Raw genomic sequence first — 15,987 nt, 5'->3', positions numbered from 1 at the left:
ACATGACTCGTCTATTTTTTTTGGGGAGGAGGGATATTTTTTATTTTTAACTGCTTGTAGATGAACTGTTTTAATAAACTGAATCGACCTTTTGATTTTTGTTTTGGAAAAAGTCAGCATTAGTCTGAAGTTTGTGCTCCTGGGAGACTTCGATGTCATCCTGCAGGTTTTAAAAGCTTTTTCCTCAAAGACAACATGAGTCAGACAGTGTCACGAGCCCGGTTCCCTCAGGCTCCTTTACTGCTCGGTAAAACTGTCTGTTTCCTGAGTTATTTGGGGATGAATGTCCTGTTTCCTCTCTGTCATTAACTGACTTATGACATCACAGCCAGGAAGCACTAATGACAAATTTCAGAAACCAATAAAGCCAACCGCGGGTCTAGCTTCTCGGAGAAGCACCTTTGTTTAAAAAAGGCCAACTTAAGAGAAAAGTATATTTCAAACAAAAAAAATTGCACCACACCTCAAGAGAAAATAAACCAAAGTGAGAATCTTTTCTCATGGTGCTGGATTTATTGGTTGGACATGATGGCCTATTTTGCGGCGGCTGGAGTCTCTGAAAAAAGGGGACAAAACAGATCTCCTTCTAACAAACATTCTGTGTTTGTGTGCCTGTCTGACTATCATCCTGTTGAGAGTCAGATGGGTGTCTGCGAAGAGGATTATTACTGTAAGCCTGCTTTACCCGCACAGTCTCCAAGCCCTAGATTCCCAAGACCCAGATTCCACCACCCATCGTGTGCTTTGTTGGAAATAGTTTGGAAAGCCATCTGCCAAAAAAGTTGTGGACCCACACTGAAAAATATACAGGAAACAGTTTAAACCAGTTGTATTGTTTGTGTATTTCTTTAAATATAAGTAATAATTGCAGATGACAACTTAAAAAAAAAAGAGTATGATATTGTTTGAAGACTTTTTCTCTTGTCTTATCCTTTTAAAATGATTTGTCACATTTAAATATAACACTTAACAAAAAATATCCCAATCAAATACACAAATACAATGAAACATTTTTTTTATATTTCACTTATGAGCATGAAAAGCTTGTTTCTGGTCAATCTTAGGCACCGTGGTCAAATTTAAGCCTCCATTTTTTTTTTTTTTTTTTTTTTGCAGCTGCACCTTGAATTATTGTCCTGATGTATAACCTAAATTTGCCCGAGCCTAACAGGACCTTCTCCCTCAGGATTTTTTGGCAAAAAGGAAATATTAGTTTTTAAAGTCCTGAAGCAGCACTGTCACCATTTTAAATCAAAAGTCTCTCTTGAATACAAGATTTTGGCTGTTTGTAAAGTGCTGTCTTAGTTTTATATCGATTTAACAAGATGCAATCCCTTAAAAAAAAAAACATTTATTTTCTTCAATTCATCGATTATTTCAAACATCCTGGAGATCATAGATATTTTCTGGAAAACAAGAAATGGACATGCAGTTTTTCAGCCTTTTCTTTCTTTTGCTCTTTAACTCTTCCCCAACTCTCCTTGTTTTATTGAACATGACTGCTGACCTTAACTAGGGTAAGTATCGCCTGCAGTGTTAACAAGTATTCAGGATTCTTTTGTGACCCAAATGAGTCATCAATTCACCTGCAGTAATTTTGGTTTGCTAGCAAAGGCCAAAATAATTCCCCACTGTGTTTTTTTTGTTCATTTGTGAATGATAATGTATGAGGTTTGATAAAGTCTGGAAGAATTAGGGTGGGCTTTTGCAGAGGTAGAGTGGGCGACCCACGTACAGAGGCCCTAGTTTGAATCCCATCATGGAGGCTTGTGCTGCATGTCTTCCCCCTCTCTCTTAACATCCTTTTGTCAGCCCACTGTAAAATAAAGGAATTTTGTGCCACATACACTTAAAAGAAAAAGTATTTTGCAACCCTTCTATAGAGGGATTCTAGTTGTTGGCTTTGATTTTCAACTTTCTTTTAATTTCCAGAGATACAGCTTGTTGTGCTGCTTATTCAACTGTTTTAGTTTACTTCATGAAGTCAGATAAGTTTTATGTCAGAAAAGGTCTTTGTTTTACAGAGGCAGCCTTCAGGCTAGTAAATGAAGAAACGTGGTTAATTGCATGTTGAGTTTTCACTGCCTGGTTGGTTTGGACAGATTATTTCCATTAATTCTGCATCTTTTTTCATTTAATTACATTTAATTTATTGGGTATGAGTTATTTATTTTTAAGATATGAAAAATTTTAGCGTAATAAAACAACAAAAAATAAGAAATCTGCTAGTGGCCCACATTGTTGCGTATTAAGATAGACCCCAAATTCTTAAACTAAAAATCAAAGCTGTTTGTGTAACCCCTTAACCTGTTAATATAAAGCCAAAGCAAAACACATAGAGGGACCCCCCCCCCCTAGAACAGGGTGACCCCGATTAAACAAATCTGATAATACTGGCATAATTCCCCCACATGTACTTAAACACATGTTTGATTACACTTACTCTGAGAAAATGTTTGAAAAGGGATGTTATATGACTTGGTAAATTACACATTAACTGTTTATATTTCAAAAAAGGAAAAAAACTTGCAGGACAATATATCATTCAGAAATAACATTTATCCATAACAATGAAGGGTATTACATTTAGTTTAGAAATTATTGCAATAAGAAATGACTGAATACTTCTGATATCTTATTTTTTTCAACAATGTACTTTTAAATCAAACATTTTGGTTTTATTTAGAAAATTTAAAAAATGTAAAATGGATTAAGGATTTGAAATAACGATATGTTACATATAATGCTTAATATCTATTAGTTAAAAGACTTAAAACTGAGTTTTTAGCTGAAGACAACATAGAAAACTTAATCAATCTGTAGCTATAGCAAACTAACAAACAGTTTTATTTTAACCGTTTGCATTTATTAAATAGAAGAAAAGCAATATTTTAACTATTGCATTTTCAGGACTATAGAGAGCACCTTACTCTAAGTCGCACCCACTGTTTTAAAAAAACATACAAAAACAAAATACTGGAAAGTATATATAAGCCGCATATGACTATAAGCCGCTGATAGCCCCCCAAACCTGAAGGGGGAGCACTACAGAAATCACCCCTAAAGTAAAGTTTCTTGTTGGCCTTGTCAGGTCTTTGTTTCAGCTCTGCAGGGGTTACGCACAGCCTCTTCATTGGTTCGACAGCTTTAATGCGGCAAATAAATGTCAAAATGTGGTAATTCGAGATATTAGTTCTTCGTCATGCCTTCTGCCCGCATGTGCTTGTGTTACAAAAAAATGTGCCCCTTTTTCTTTGATTCCCTGCTTTGACTTCCTACCCCTGGCTTCCACAGAAAATGCACCTTCGTATAAACCCCATGTTTTAAAGCAGGGGAGAAAATTAGTAGCTTATTTTCAATTCCATTCGGTTTATCAATATAGCACCAATTCACAACATCATGTCATCTCAAGGCACTTTACAGAGACAATTCAATCAGATCATACAGCCAAATTTAGTTTTTTATCTAAGGAAAACCAGCTGATTGCATCAACTCATTAACTCAAAAACCAATCCCTCACACCAAGCATGGTTGTAGCGACAGTGGAGAGGAAAAAATTTATTTTAACAGGAAGAAACCTCCAGCAGAACCAGGCTCAATATGAGCAGCCTTCTGCAGACAGAGCAGAGATAGAAAGGAGCAAAGATACGAAATGTACAGTAACTGTTAACCAGCACCACAGGTGGCCCTGTCCTGGAAACACAACCAGGCAGATGGGATTTGAGCCAACTTCCATGTCAGAGGATGAAAGAGAGCACATCCAGTTAGTCACAGTCAGAGAAACAGGACTACACTGGAAACAGGCCAAGCTCCAATATCTATAAGCAAAGGTGTTGATGGCAGCAGCACAGCTGTATTTCTCTCCAGGATGGTGTCACAGCCAAACAGGAACAGACCAGATGAAGCTAGCATGAATGGAAAAAGTTAGGAAACTATGGTAACAACATTCTGCATATTGCTGATTGCACTGGCATAACACCATTATTTCTAATTTTTAATGTTTCTCGTTCATGACGAAGCTATTCAAATGAAACTTAGTGAGTTTCGTTTGGCTCTTAAAATGTTTGTATTTGTCTTTGGCAGGCTTTAACAATGCATTAAATGTGTGTGTTTTAGCAACCTGCATGGCTGTAAAGGGTGTGGGGTTTTTACAGATTAAATGAGCGCATGTTCAGTCACATTTTGGCTGATTGTGGTTTGTGGTTGTTTATGGGGCGTGCAAATGGCGGGGAGGAAAACCGTTGGATTGTGGTTGTTTTTTTCCATCCAGAGATAATCTTGTTAGGGATGCCCTTAATGACAGAACTGGCTTGAATTAACAGGTATCAGTGAGCATATATTGTTATCCAGGATTACTTGACAGACTAGTCTGTTCACACAATTATTAATCATGTAGTCGCTGCTGCCACCGGGGCTGGACTGGGCCTAAAAAATGACAAGGGCATTTTGGGTCATGGTGGCCCACCATGATTAGTTATATTATATGAGAAGTTGATTTTACATTATTACATCACTTTCTACTCACCCATATGAGCTTTGTTTCATTTGGAGCTGTTCTGAAGGTATTCCGTTAGGTTATATCCAAGTAACGTCTTCATATGGGTGATCGACTTTAAGACACAAACTAAACTGTTCATAATTTATTCTGTATGGTACGCCAGCATTCATAAAATGTAGGCGAATCACTGTCCCCCAGACATCTGCAGTTATATTTTTTATATTTATATTTTTTTAAAACAAAGCGATGCGTGTATGACGTCATCCGCGCGCCTGACTGGAGTTGTAACAGGCAGCCGGGCCACAGGCGGCTATGCTCTACCCATTATTTTCATTCAGCTAGCTAATCTGAATCATTCAATTCCATTTGGAGAGCGAGATTATCTGTGGTAGTAGCACTAGACATCTTCCAGGCATGTGAGTAAAACTAGCAGCAGTTCAGCGGACAGGATGAATGAACGGTAGCCGGCGCGCGTGGATGAAGTCATACACACTCCGCTTTGTTTTTAAAAGATATAAAATATAAAAAATATAAGCATGGATGTCTGGGGGACAGTGATTCGCCTACATGTTATGAATGCTGGCGTACCATAAAGAATAAATTATGAACAGTTTAGTTTGTGCCTTCAAGTCGTTGCCCATAGGAAGACGTTACTTGGATAAAACCTAACGAAATATCTTCAGAACAGCTCCAAATGACACAAAACTCATATGGGTGAGTAGAACATGATGTAATAACGTAAAATCAAGTTGCCCAATGCAAAAAACCTGCGTTCCCCTTTAAGCCAACTGTCTTTAACCCATAACTAGTGTTGCACCGATACCAGTATCGGGCAGGGCCCCTATCCAGCACTAAAATGGTGGTTTTGATATTGGCGAGTACCAGCAAAAAGGGCACCGATACCATTTTGAGAGCCAAAAGTTTATTCAACTATTGTCACCCATTCAAGGTAGGTAATACAAAGTTCTACTAGATTCACTTTGTTTTAGTCTTTTTCCTGCTTCACAAAGGTAGGCAGCAGCTTGACAAAGCCATGATGGCAATTATTTTGCATCCATGTACAGTAGTATGCAGTTCTTCATATATACACACACACATCAATTTCAAACAGATGGTATCAGTATGGTATCGGTATCGGCCAATACTGCACAGCCAGCTCTTAGGTATCGGGGCCAAAAAATGGTATCGGCGCAACACTACCCATAACACGACCCACATCCAGTTTTAAAAGGTGGTCAAGGACTGCTTCCAAACAGATTCAGGAGGAGTTTGCTTCTTGTGTGAATATGAACAAGCAGATGCAGAACTTATATGATGATTTGAACTTTAGAATAGATTAGAATAAAATTCAACTTTACCAGCCACCTTAGCAGTAAATGTATTGTAGTTCTTAAATCATATCTGTTGTATTGTCTGTTGCCTAGCAACACTACTGCTAGCATTCTGCAGGAATGCTTCGGCACCCGGTCCAATTTACGACTTTTTCCCAATATTAAGAATACTATTCCTTCAACCTGCTTTGAGTGGGCTGCTTTAGAAACACAATTATTATGCAGCTTTAAATAACAGAGCAAACATGCAAAACAGACGCTGTATGCAGGACTGGAATATATTTTTTCTCCATTTTTGGGTCTGTGTTCTGATTGTAATGTCTGTCCAATGGGAGCAGTGATTGACAGACGAATGGCTTTGTTACAAGTTATTGTTCAGTTTTAAAACGTGCAGTTTGAAAGGAAACCACTCCAAAAAATAAAAAATAAAAAATCAAAGCAAACAAACATAAAAAGTCTGCTTTTAGTCTGTACCAAACAAGCAGACCAAAGGACTTTCCAGGTGTTAATATGCCTTTAAAAACCAAAAGCCAGATTGCAAATCCAACCCAGCATCAAGGTTAAAATCTAAACACCGTATACACCCTTAATTAAAACAAACGCCAAGAGTAGTAGGGTTGTTGTTGTTCATTATTTTCATTTGCTGTAGGTTAAACTCCAAAGACTGTCTCTCTCTCTCAGGCAAAACACACAGTAAGCTGATCACAAAGTGAGTGTGAATTCCTTATTGATGATTCTCCTATTAAAATACTGATGGTAATTCACTCAAATATCAAATATAATATGACAAACAATTCCTGCATCCATGTCTTGCCTCTAAAAAGCAAGAATAATTCATTTTGTTTTTTGTTTTTTTCTTTTCTAGCACTTTAAAAAGATGCTAGCTTTGACTAAGAGCTCCTTAGGTTTTATGGAAATCTGAAATTTTGATGCTACAAGTTTGCAGGAGTCCTTACCTTAGCAGTCAGATACAAAGGTTTATTTAGTCTGTTTAACCTGATCTATTCATGCTTGTGCAAGTACAGCCATATTTAATGTATTAGAACTGTATTAAAAAGTTTCATTATTTTAATATCTCAATGCACTATGAGAAACACAGCAGAAATATTACTTGTGCAAAGACAGATTTTTCCTTTATCCTTTATTTATTTTAATTATAATGAATTTCTGCTACAAAATAAGAAAAATGCAACATTAGAACTTTACATCATACAAAAATACATTTTAGTTAAGAAATGTGGGCTTAAAAGTTATTTTCAAAAGTCTGACACAGTCTAAATTCCTGGCATATTGCTCTGCAAGCACAACACCAAGTTAAGTGCTCTGGTTTGTAAACCCAGCTTGCTCCCACCGCCCTCTTTCCTCATCCCTGGTGGGGGGGAGTGCGCCCAACTGTCAGCCAGTTCCCAGCAGGAGGTGCAGGGTTTTGGGCGGTCAAGCCGTGTTTACAAGCTAGAAGTGTCTGTTGAGAGTTTTAAAGAAGAAGACAGTCTCCTCTGGCATTCATATGCTGATTTGGCCCCAGCATGGCCTGCAGGGATGTTTTTCCTAATGAATGAAAGAAAATGACATTCACAAACGCATTTAAAGATGCTGACATATGCCTTGCCACTGAATTTAAAATGCAGACAGCATTTGTATAAATAAAGATTATTTAATGTTTTCCTTTCATTAGCTGACAGAAGCATGAAGACAAGACTCCCCTAGTGATGAATATTAAGCTAGATATCTTATAAAATATTTATTTTCACTGAGTTTGGACATTTCCATTAAATACAGTCTAAACAAATAAATTATAATATCTTAACATAAACTTTAATTTACTCTAATAGCTCAGTTAAACAAGTCAATTGCATTAATTACATACAGATGGACTATTTCAAGCATTTATTTCAGCTATGAAGATTTTCCCATAACAGCTAATGAAAACACAATATATTTAAGATCAGAATATTCAGTTAAACCAATAAAAACATTTTTGATAAAGAAATGTGGGCTTAAAGAAAAGTATATATAAGTTCATCTCAGAAGGCCTTTTTTTAAAATAGTTTAATTTGCCTTAATGCAGCTTTGCATGGGAAGCTGCCTGATAAAGGCATAAATGACTCAATAAACAATTTAATCTATTACTAAAAATGTAATTTCATCACAGCTCATCATTTGATGATCTATGGACCACACTCCTTACCTTTCGTAGCAGACATCAAATGGTCTTGACGTTGATTTTGTTCAAACGCCATGCCCTAGATACTGAATGAGCCCTCATGTATTATCTCATTTCATTTTTAATCAAAGCAGCTCCAGCACATTTGTGGCAGCAATCAGCCTTACAGGAGATTGACTTTGAAGTGCAGAGCTTCTAAAGTCAATTTTGAAAAAAAAAAAAAAAAAACCTCAATCACATCAATACTTAGAGTTAGAATTTTTTTATAAGGCAGAACATTTTTCTTTAGAAGTTGATGTTTTTTCTTAATAGATGAAATAGATTGACTCATTGTTGGATGAATAATTTGTGATGGTATCTGTACCCCTGTTTGATTCTTAACACAAAAAATACTCAGCAGGATGCAGCCATGCAGCAGGGTGATAACTTTGGACCCCCCCACCCATTTTATATAATATTCTTTCTACTCCTACGCACATCCCATCCCATTAAATCATCAAACAATATTCCCTTCCCCCAATAGTTCTCGTCTTCCATATTGTATAGTGTGTGTTTTATTATGATGATAAATCATGAGAAATGTCAGTGATGCTAAAGACAAGGTAGGAAGTGTGATTGATAGGTGTAATATGAGGGTTTGACAAGTGTGTGATGACTTTGGTATGCTATACATTTTCCTTTTCTGTTACATTAACAGGGAGGAGCTGGCTTGTTTATATATGACCTCTTGGGTTACATCCATCATTTTAAAGTCCTTCCATAGATTCTCAGTTGGCTTTAGGACCTAATTATCACTTTGACATGAACTATTGTGGTTTCTTTAGAGTGGCTGGTCCAGTGGAAGACGACCTTTATCCCATTTTCAAGCCTTTTTCAGGTTTTCTTCCAGAGTTGTCCTTGTTTCAAGATCCACCCATCTTCTTAAAGTTAGAGCCTTTTCATATGTCTTGTGATCCATAATTTCTCTTAACTATAGAATTGCTAAACAAATTAAATTACAGTCCAAATAAATCAATTACACATGTTTATTGTGTATCTGTGTGTTTTAATCAACATAAACGGATTAAAATGAGGCATACAGTGAAGCTGGATGCAATGGTTTGTGTCAAAGGAAGAGGTTGGGGTCTGGTGTGGGGGTGGATGTCGTGTCCCAGCCACACTGCAGGAGGAGGTGCGTCTGGGTGGAGGGATTCCCGTCTTTAAGAAGTCTGGCAGCTGGTATCTGGTTACCCCTGTAGGTCTGCTATGATTACCCTCCAATCCAGTTCCACAGTCCTCATTTACTCCAATCCACAAGAGGAATCTTACGAAGTCAGCACTGCAGCCAACAGGAACATATAAACAAAGGGCTACCTCAACACATCAACATTAATTTAAACAAACCAATTATTTCTTCTACAAATTTCCCTTATAAGCTGTTTCTACTTCTTAGAAATTATTTAATGGTCAAACAGAAGTAAAGGGCTTAGAAAAAAACAACAAAAACTTCATCTGTGGTTGAGATTTGTGTTGCCTCTGCTTTGCTAGCCTGTTGTAAAACACCAGAAGTGCTGTAATCCACGTGGAGGCGTTTGTCACCTAACACCAAGCTGCAAGGAGAGAACGGCAGTTTCTCTCCTGCTGGAAGGAATTCTGCTGCAGGACGTCCGACCTGACGCCCCAATCAGCTGCTATGACCACATGGTGGAAAACTCTTCTCCAGGACACATCAGGAGGACTTTGTGTACTTAAGTCGAGACAATGGAATTTATGACATCTTTGGCTTAATGTGCAGGAGGACAGGAGCGTACCATCTCATATACTTGTATAAGAGAAGTACTTTTACAGTTTGTACATGTTCATTTTGAATGAAGATTTTTTAAAGTAAGACATAGTTCTCAGATTTTGTCACAATGAAACCAAAATAGTATTTAATTGGTAATGTGTGTGATATATGAAAGTAGTGTATTTATGTAAAATGAAAGGAAATCTTTAAACATATAGAAACCAGTTGTGTTAAATAAGCCTTTATTCTAAAGTATATTCCCATTAAAGGTATAGTGGAGGATGTTTTTTCCGGGTGGATTATCAAAATAAGTGGCCCTCCTAATAATCAATCATTCTGGTGATATGTGTACGTAAGGCCGTCCTACAAGCTCATACCCATTTTCACTTACTTAAAGTTGCAAAACTACCTTTGTAAAGTTAGCTTGTATAAACACTGCAAACATCAACTTTTAAAGAGAGTGTGCACGAGGAGAAATGGGCTTGTGCATGCTGTCGCACACGTTTAATAGACGTTCCCTCTGGGGAGCGGGTACAGGGTTGTACATGTGCATTTTCTTTAAAGTGGTTCTTTTGAATAAAATCTCAAAAATACTCAACTATACCTTTAAGTCAAACATAGTTTCCTTCAGACATTCCACCATTACTGCATAACCCACTTCTTTATAGTTCACCACCAGAACAACCCAACCGCTGTGTGAAGTTCGTTAGAAAACATAATTTGTAGGTAGTTGACTTTTAGTTAACCAGGAAAAACCTGATTGATATTAAAACTATCTGTGATGTGAAGAAGCCAGCAGTACAAAATTAAAACCTTTATAAATAAACAATTCAGAAAATATAGACAGATCTATGAAATCAGCCAAAACATCTGGAGGCAAATGTGTCTGACTCCAATTTGTCCAACATTTCCTTAAAAGCCTCCAATGGGACCATGTTGATGACAGATTGCAAGTCTATCACAGAGACACACAGCACAACCAAGCAAACACACTCATTCCCTGCTGCTATTTAAAAATGACCACAAACAAATGGGTTTTTTGATTGTGTGAAGAAGAAGTCTGCAGCAATACCCCCAGGCCAGGATTTGAACCCAGGACTCTTTGTTAAAAGAGCTCCATGCTAACAGCTGCTCCACCATGCAGTATAGGAAGGTGGAAGCTTCCTGAATTCATTTTTATTTAAAAAAGGACACGAAAAGATCTCGATTGTTAATTTGCTTGTGGATGGTTGAAAGTCACATTATGTTCCAATGAAATATGTCTTCCTACAGCCAGTGCTTACTTTTAGAAATTCTGAAAAATGTTGATTTGTTCAGAGATGAAACAATTTTGTACTTTTTGGTTAAAACAAGCTAGTAGAAGAATAAGCTTTAGCTTCTTGTTTTTATCTCCTCTACAAGTTCGATGGAGATATGTTTGCTCCTGCTAGTTCCCAACCTCCCAAGAAGAGAGATGCCCCATTACACATGATAGTGGTGGATTTATTCTCTCCAACGTTGAATATGGAAGCTATATCTGAAAGAATCATCAGCTTTGTTCCAACAAAACAAAGGAACTGGAACCCTGTTGATTGTGTTTTGGCAACTAAATGATCTCAGATAATATCTCTAGAATGTCTAATGGCTGAAATATTAAAATACTTCTAAAGTTTCATAAATAATGAAGCATAAAAGTTAATTTAACAACAGGGATGACAATCAGATAAAAAAAGAGGTATTTGTCAATATTTACGAGGATTTTAAAAATTTAAATCTGGTAGAACTATCTCTTGGTCACTTGGTCATGAAAAATGTCTTCCAAAACTCCTCTGTTAATTACCGACATTTCAAAAGCCCTTTTTACATCTCAACTCCACTAATATTCAGCTTTTATATGGGCCATGCTACATTGGCGGGGGTTCATAAGCATTTTAATATAATAGTCCAGCCTGTTTAGCTGTCTCTTACACTGTGAGCAAGTTTTATCTTGCTTTTAAGTTGACGAGTAGGCATCACTGTTTGCTGGTGAGAATAGGGAAATCAGTCTTTGTTTACTGTCAATCACATTCAGTGGGGTGAGGACTTTTTTCCCTTCTATTAGTTGGAGTCTCTAAACACAACTCTTTACCACACCTAACCAGGATATTTAAAGAAATGACATTTTCCAATATCGTGCTACACAGGGGGTTGGTAGTTTGGTAGAAGAGGCCTGCCTGGAGTATAATGCATCCAAGAACCACCACAGATATTGACTATGTAAATACTGAGCAACCAATCAATTGCATTAACAATGTAAAGGTAAGTTTTTATTTAAGGCCTACTTGAAAACCTTCAAATCCCTAAAAAGACCATAGAGAATTGGATTTTATGGTGTTTGAATAGGAAAGGTTGACATAGACAAACTTTATTGTCACTTTGTATGCACATAGTATACAAAACAAAATGACGTTGCTTACAGCTTGCAACAGTGAAATGAGCAGCTTACATCAGTTAAATGAACTTTACCATTATAAAGTCAACAGTGATCATCATGTAAACAGTATAGGAGAAAAAGAAAGCCCATTTAAAAAAAATAATGGTGCAATTAATATGGAAAGGTTTAGTGGAGTGCAAAATAAATATGAAGCAAAATGAAGTATACCATTGAGTTCTGTCTTATTTAAAAGGAATAAAAAAGTTTCAGCCACATTGGTGGTGCAAAAATAATGTTTCTAGTGTGATACAGACTCCAGGTTAGAGTTTAACGGTTTTAAGCCGGGCATACACACTATGAAACCGCAGGGTTTCGTCGTACAGTGTGAGTTCACAGCTCACGATGCATGTTCTCACACTGTGCAGCAAGACGCTCTGGTGCGATCTACCTGCTCACACTGTACGCCTAAAAACCACGTTGGACTCAGCTCCGCAGTGAGATGGCGCTACTGGGACTCATCTATCCAGAAGCCAGACGAGCAGAAGAGAAACATGAAGCTCACTAGAGTGGAACCCACTGCTTTGTTAATTTTGTTTGCTGAAAGCCCCTAAAAAGAAAAGATGACAAAGTATTTGGACAAAGACATGGCTGAGCTACTCTGGTCTTTCAATTTTGCAGAAAGAAATGCATTTAAATCGCACACCCGACACGCTTCTCTGTTTTCATCTGAGAGGAAGAAGAAGAAGAATCCTTGCACGAAAAAATCTTGCACGACTGGAGAATCGGCCCAAAACGGGCAAAAAATTGTACAGTGTATTCCTGGCCTAACAGTCTGAGGGAAAAGGTGGAAAAAGCTGTTTCAGAACTTGCTGGACTTGCAGTGGATGCTGCAAAGCCTCTTCCAAAAGGGCAGCAGGGAGAACATGGTGGGGAGGTGAGGGATCATTGGTAATGTTACGGGCTCTGAACACACAGCTGAAATGTCTATAATGGAGGGAAGAGAAGCCCCGATTATCTTCTTTGCTGTTCTCACCACTCTTCTCACTTTCTTCCAACCTGAGGTGCTGCAGCCTCCACACCACACAGGGAGACAGCTGGTCAGAACGCTTTCTATGGTGCTTCTGTTACAGTCGTGAGGATGGATGGGGGCAGGTGACGTGACGACCTCTGCATTTCTGATACATTTCGATATATTCTTTTATACTGCTAATTCAATTCAGCCACTTCTACAGATATAGCCTCAAGTGTCTCACTTTCAAGCCATTTAGGCATCTTTGAGATTCAAGTGAAAGAAGGAAATCCCACATGGCAGCATTTTTAGTAATAAACGGTGATATCCTCCACTAATAAAAGTGCATTTCAGGAAAAAAATAAGAAAAAAACAATCAGAGAAAATTAAACCCTGGGGTAAAATTTGGTCGCATGTTTGACTCAAGCAAGCAGATATTCAGCACATGCTTTATGTTTGTATCTTCACGCTTGTGTGAGCAGAGCTGCTTGCACAGACATTTGCGCTGAAGATTGGACTTTTTTTCTTTTTTTCTAGTGTCTTGCTCTGTTTTTACCCCGGGGCCTTGTTATGTGAAGAGCCAGATCAAAGCAGCAGTGCTGCTCTAAGCTTGAGAAAGAAACAGAGAGAAAGCGACATGAAGGGATGGAAAGAAGGAGCAGCCCTGGAAGACTCCTGCAACTTCTTCTTTTGCTCTAATTATCTCCTCAGTCAATGCCAGAAGAATTAGTGACAGAAACACTTTGGTAACACACTGGTGTGAGAGCTTGTTGTAGATCCAGCTTCATGCACACTTAAAAATCAACAGCATGCCTTCATGAAGACAGATTTTTAAAACTAAAAAGAATTTTAGATTGCATTCTAATCTGTTGTATTCATCAATTACTTTCAACTATCTCATCATTGATCAGAGGTTTCTAGTTTAACCTTTCTCATTTTTTTAGGTGTAAAATATTTTTGACTTCTTAATTTCTCTTCAAGACTTTTGCTCCACCTTCACTCCTGTCCCGTCACTGAGAGCTCTTTTCCTGTTGCCCTTTTCTGAGAACAAGTCAGCAATGGTGACGTACTTCCATGTCGCGGCGGACAAGCTGTACTCTGCAAACAAACACAGTGAGGCTGGGACTGGCGAGCTGGCAGATAAAAAGATGAAGACAAATGGGAAGAAAACCATTACATAGATGGGGTTACTGTTGTAAAGAGAGACTTTTTTTCTTCAATTCTTTTAAATAAATCATTTATCACAAAGGAAACTAGAGTAGCTGTGTATAGAGTACAATAAATCATTTTGATTTATTGTACTCTATACACAGCTACTCACACAGACATGGATACAGAAACAAAAATAAAACTGTTTAGTTTATCAGTACAAAACATGGAAATAACAATAAAATGTTTCCAAAATGTAAAATTAAACCCCCCCTGTGACAAATACAGAATATTTTAAAATGAAAACAGTTAATTGTAGCTGCATTTTAAATAAAATTAAGATCTTTGTTACTGTACTGCATTTATCTAAGATAACTTGAAGGACTCGGCTTCATGAGTAAAGGTGTTTTTAGTTTAGGAGTTGGTCAGAATCACATGATCAGCTATATTTAGGGATAGAAATGAGGAAACCCTAAGATTTTTAACATAATTGGAAATTTGACATGAATTTTCAAATATAATAACAGAATAATAAAAAAAAGAACCTCTAAATATGGAATTTCATTTTTGGAAAGGTTTAACAATGGACACTTCTACATGCTGTATATAGTCACTGGTTCACAGGTTCTATATTCCCTTTAAACTCCTCCATCATTTTAGATGTGAGTAATCTATCCCTGTTACAGGGATATGTACCAAATGCTTTTAAGGTAAGAGAAATATCAGCTGTGCTGCTGCCATCAACACCTTTGTTTATAGATTTATGAGATTAACCTATTTTTCAGTGTGGTCTTGTTTCTCTAGTTGTTCCTGGCTCAGAGCTTGTCTGCCTGGCTGTGTTTCCTGGATGGGGCCGCCTTTTACAGTTCCCTTTTGTTAAATTAAAAGAGCTAAATAGCTAAAATAGCTATAAGCTATCATAGGTGCATCATACCAAATGGGAACATTGTTACTCAGCATTTTATTTTGAGGTTTGTGTAAACATGAGAGATTTAGTTTGACTTGCTCATGACTGTTGAAATAACAGTCAACACCATGGCAAGATCCAAGAGCTGTCTGGGGACATTATCAAGAAGACTGTCATGTTTTATATTATAAGACCAAAATGCAAACATGAGCTTCGGATCAGAATGTTGGAGCTTTGGTAACAAAAACAGAAAACTTTCATATCTTGCAGCAGGCTATGGAGAACAGGAGGATCAGGAGGAACTGAAGATGAACCGGGAGAACCTGAGAGTTTACATACAAAGGGAAGGGTGGGTAAGGACATCAGATTCAGGTTACCTAATCAGGAAGATTAGGAACAGCTGTGGAAATGAGAAAATGTGCAAACCAAAGAAAGATGAAAAATAAACACAAAGTCATCTACAAACCAAGGGGGAAATTTTCCTCACATTGATCTGAAGAATTAAATACACAAACAGGAAAGTGCCCTGAATAACAGTTACTCAAACTGGAAAAAACCCAACCAAAGCTAAAGGACTAGACCTATATGATGACATCACTGCACCAATAATGAACACAGAAAAATGAACTAAATATGGCAACACAATTTAAAAGAATAACAGAGAACTAAGAGGCAGTGTTGTGGTCAAGACCACCTAACCCGAGACCAAGACAAGACCAAGACCAGATGCGGTCAAGTCCGAGACGAGACCGAGACCATCAAAAAATGGTCT

The sequence above is a fragment of the Cyprinodon variegatus genome, unplaced genomic scaffold (genome assembly GCF_000732505.1).
Source record: "Cyprinodon variegatus isolate N-32 unplaced genomic scaffold, C_variegatus-1.0 Scaffold134, whole genome shotgun sequence".
Taxonomy (NCBI): Eukaryota; Metazoa; Chordata; class Actinopteri; order Cyprinodontiformes; family Cyprinodontidae; genus Cyprinodon; species Cyprinodon variegatus.
Note: the sequence above shows the minus strand (reverse complement) of the source record.